General features: G+C 46.4%; 1 long non-coding RNA gene across 1 annotated transcript; it reads right to left on the bottom strand.

The window, feature by feature from the left end:
- Nucleotides 1–337: 337 nt before the first annotated feature.
- LOC133390762 (uncharacterized) lies at nucleotides 338–4,459 on the bottom strand. The gene is made up of 3 exons (XR_009764466.1): nucleotides 4,370–4,459; nucleotides 3,031–3,187; nucleotides 338–1,484 (listed from the first exon to the last, which is right to left on the bottom strand). It is a non-coding gene; the product is annotated as an uncharacterized LOC133390762 (long non-coding RNA).
- Between the last annotated feature and the right edge of the window lie 255 nt (nucleotides 4,460–4,714).

The following is a 4,714-nucleotide window of genomic DNA, read 5'->3' as shown; positions in this document are numbered from 1 at the left end:
TGTTGGATCCAGGAGTACCCCCAAGCTGCAGACCTGCTCCTTCAAGGAGAGTGCAACCAGCTAATTTGGAGGGGCAAAGACCACTCGTGGTCTTTGACCTCATGCTACAAGTAAGAGAGGCAAAACAAAGATGTCTCCTCTCGCCTCAAGAGATGGAGAAGAAGCAGGAAAGAGAGTTGGAAGATGTGTTTAGCATTCCTAAGAGTATCAGTTTACAGGAGGGAGGATTAACAAATCAGCAAAGGACAGGTATAGTTGTCCTACCCAAACTAGAAGAACTCAGACTCAGACATAGCTGTAGTTTTTTTCTTTTATTGAAAAGAAAGTTTCAGTTCAGTGCGCTTCATGAATCTACCTACAGCTTACTCAGAACTCAGCATCCCTCTGTAGCTAACTAGGCACAACTTGGCGGCAATAAGATCTTGACTCAGCAACTAACTCTTCCCCCTCACCCAGCTTAAGTAAGGCTGGGCAGGCTCCCTGCCTGTGTGTACCCCAAGTCACTGTTGGAGGCATGCGTGTTAAGTGCAGACTCCTCCTGAGCTGGCATTGTTGAAGCTTCCGCCGCATTCGCCTCCTGGACTGGGGTGAAGATGGGGCCTCAATCTCTGTCCTGTCCTCTTCCTCTGCCGGGAGACGGCTCTCTGGTGGTGGCGCGGGCACTGAGAGAGGTGCCTCATCAGGCAGAGGAGTGACCGGCAGGTCTGGTGGTCTCTCTTGGGGGGGGGCGTCTGGGACTGCTGGAAGTGACCCGTCAATGTCCGGAGCGGGAGCCGCTTCATTGTCCCTCCCCTCACTGGGTCCTTCCCTGACTGGAATGTCCCAGTCCAAGTCCTCCTTGCCTCCCTCCTGCTTGCCGTCCACCCCCTGCTAGCATGGCTCATGACAGTAGCCTAGCAACTTGGAGGACTCCTCTCTATCTCCCTTCAGATATGCAAAACACCCAATCCAAGTTGCATCCCCATAATTCCAACAATGCAGAAGATGGAACAGATTTATTCTCCAGAGAGCAGGACTAGAACTAGTGAGGGAAGCAGATTTCAGCAAACCATTAAGAGAAACTTCCTAATGGTAACCATAGTTTGAGAGCAGAGCAGACTGAAGTTGGGAGGTGGTGGATTCTCCTTCACTGGACAGGTTTAAGCAGAGGCTGGATGACCATCTGTCAGGGATCCTGCACTGCCCATCCTGTATTGAGCAGGTGGTTGGACAAGAGATTATCTTCAAGAATCTAAGAATCAGTGAGAATGTTCCTTTAGGGCTATCAAAGCTTACACTTGGGGAGTGACAGTTAGTTAAGATATGTGAGTAATATCTCCTTCCGTCACTCCACCTTCTCATTTCTGCCAGTTCTCCAGTGATCTATGATGTCTTTAGCCAATAACTGAATGTTTCCATAGGTGACTCCAGAATTGCTGAGCTCTGAAGCAGTTGGAGGTCCAGTGAAGCCACTGTAATGTTAGATTCTTATGGTGGAGGAAGAACTGGAGCAAGGTGAAAAATGTGGTTATTATAATACCGAGGAAGGAATTAAAGCTAGCAATTTATTTATTTATTTTATTTAATTTATATACCGCCCTAAGCCCAAGGGCTCTCTGGGTGGTGTACATAAAATAAAACAGTCAGGAATATATAAATACAATAATACAATAAAATCAAGCCAACAAAGGTAAACAAAAATAATCAAACAGCAGCAAAATACAACAATACATATAATAAAACGCATTAAAATGCCTGGGAATATAAAAAGGTTTTCACCTGGCGCTGAAAAGATAGCAGCGTCGGCGCCAGGCGCACCTCATCGGGAATACCATTCCATAGTTCAGGAGCCACAACCGAAAAGGCCCTATTTCTAGTCACCACCCTCCGAGCTTCTCGATGGGATGGTACTCGGAGGAGGGCCTTAGATGTTGAGTGCAGTGTACGTGTAGTTTTATATTGGGAGAGGCGCTCCACCAGGTATTGCGGTCCCATGCCGTGTAAGGCTTTATAGGTCAAAACCAGCACTTTGAATTTAGCCCGGAAACAAATAGGAAGCCAGTGCAGACGAGCCAGAACAGGTGTAATATGAGCGGACCTTCTTGTCCGCGTCAACAATCTGGCCGCTGCATTCTGGACTAACTGTAGTTTCCGAGCTGTCTTCAAGGGCAGCCCAGCGTAGAGCGCATTGCAGTAGTCCAATCTAGAAGTTACCAGAGCATGAACGACTGAGGCGAGGTCATCACTGTCCAGATAGGGACGTAGCTGGGCTACCAATCAGAGATGGTAGAAAGCATTCCTTGCCACTGAGGCTACCTGAGCCTCAAGAGACAAGGAAGAGTCGATAAGAACTCCCAAGCTACGAACCTGTTCTTTCAAGGGGAGTGTAACCCTGTCCAGAACAGGGTGAACATCCACCATCTGGGCAGAGAAGGCACTCACTAACAGCGTCTCGGTCTTGTCTGGATTAAGCTTCAGTCTGTTAGCTCCCATCCAATCCATTATCGCGGCCAGGCAACGGTTTAGTACGTTAACAGCCTCACCTGAAGAAGATGAAAAGGAGAAATAGAGTTGCGTGTCATCAGCGTACTGGTGACAACGCACCCCAAAACTCCTGATGACTGCACCCAGCGGCTTCATGTAGATGTTGAAAAGCATGGGGGACAGAACCGATCCCTGCGGGACTCCACAATGGAGAGTCCAGGGTATCGAGCAATGTTCCCCAAGCACTACCTTCTGGTGGCGACCCACCAAGTAGGAGCGGAGCCACTGCCAAGCAGTACCCCCAACTCCCAACTCCGCGAGCCTCCCCAGAAGGATACCATGGTCGATGGTATCAAAAGCAGCTGAGAGATCAAGGAGAATCAACAGGGTCACACTCCCCCTGTCCCTCTCCCGACAAAGGTCATCATACAGGGCGACCAAGGCTGTTTCGGTACTTAATTAATGTAATTAATTAATGTAAGTAGTGCTGCCCTGGCAGAACTAACCTGGATCCTACGATTCAGCCACTGACAAAATCACACCAAGCTTCGGTTTTTCAACATTTACCTGCAGTCCAGAGTGTGACTTCCCAGGGAGCTCTTCTTCTGTATGCCATCATCATATGAGGTGTCAGCTCTGTGTGGCTTAGTAGAACTAATAGATAATGTTCTGTAAGGGAGTTTGAAGGGCTGAAGATGTCTCCTAGGACCTACAGAGATGTCACCTTTAAAACAATGGATTTATTTGTAACTCACAGTGAACAATATTGTGGTCTATCACTCACTTAGTGATTCCCAGTCCTTCTATGACTGGGATTATAAAGGGCCCTTCTATGAAGTAAGAGATCACTGGCAAATCCTATACTCTGTTGAGTTAATTAAAAGAGAAAAGTATTGGCTTGTTCCAGTACAACGTTATTAATTTTCTCTGTGTAAATATATACATCCAGATGCAGATCCTTGACCCTTTCCAAGTTCTACATCACCAGCATACCCTCCAAGGTCTACATCACCAGAACTGATCCCCTGGTTCTGAAGACACCCACTGATATTTGTACATCAGAATCCTTGTTTTTGTGGCTTTACCCTCCAGAGCAAATAACCCCTGGTGGCCTCATTCCTCTCTCTCTGTCTCTCTCTGTATGTGTGTGTATGTGTGTGTGTAAGAGAGAGAGAGAGAAATGGATGGATGGATGGATGGATGGATGGATGGATGGATGGATGGATGGATGGATGGATGGATGCAAGCTCTACTGCTGAACTTTGTGCCCCTCCCCATAGTGTCATAACAAGTAGCCTTGATTATCACTATCATCAACATCTTAATTTCTACTTGACCTTTCAGTCCAGGAGGATTCCCAAATTGGTACCTTGCACTATCTCCTGTCCTTCAAATCAGCTTCAGATCAGGCTGCTGTCCAAGGGCTTCTGTATATTATTAACACAATCCAGTCCAGTGTTTATTTCATTGGGCTTCATTCAGCATGTCTAGCTGGATTGTGGGCTATAGGCTTGCCCGGAATCAGTACTAAGCTGGGCGCTGATTTATAAGCCAGTCTCTCTTCCAGAACAACCCCTAATTTGGGTATCCAGGGACTGGGAGACTGACACCCTGCCTCTGCAGCTACCTGACAATTTCATTTTCAAAAACTGAGTTGTTAGTGGATATGACAGGTATCTTTATCAACGGTAAAGAATCTTTGAAACAGGCAAAGAGACAAATAAGAAGATGACGCAAAGGATCCTAAATGGTGCATAAGAAATATATTACCCAACCCCATGCCCCAGTAACTAACTTACAGTCTTGCCTCTTCCTCCATTGCCAAATTATAATGGAGCTGAGGTGACTAAATGCAGTAAAAAGGAGCCCTCATCACACACTAGGTGTCTGGTAGAATAAGACTCACCAGGCTGCCTCTAAATCTCCTCCTTGGGGAAGTGGGGTCCTTTTAATTTAAGCTTCCTTCAGGAGGTTTGTTTTGCCTCCTTACATTGCTGCTCTGCCAATAATAAAAGAGCAAAGCAAAACACAATGACCTTTATCCCTGACTGATTTATCAAAAGTAGAGTAACAGTTCTTCCTTTTTTTCTGTATTTGCTAGTTTCTCCCATTTCCCTGCTTCCATTTCCTCATACACTTCAGACATAGCAGACCCTGCAGCAAAGTACACTCCCCCAACCCCCGACACACACATTAAAACAGCTGCACACCCTCTTTTGGTTTAACATTGCAATTGTAATTTAATATCTTC

This window comes from Rhineura floridana, chromosome 1, assembly GCF_030035675.1.
Source record: "Rhineura floridana isolate rRhiFlo1 chromosome 1, rRhiFlo1.hap2, whole genome shotgun sequence".
NCBI classification, from domain to species: Eukaryota; Metazoa; Chordata; class Lepidosauria; order Squamata; family Rhineuridae; genus Rhineura; species Rhineura floridana.
The sequence above is the reverse complement of the archived record's forward strand: the minus strand, read 5'-3'. Positions and strand labels throughout refer to the sequence as shown.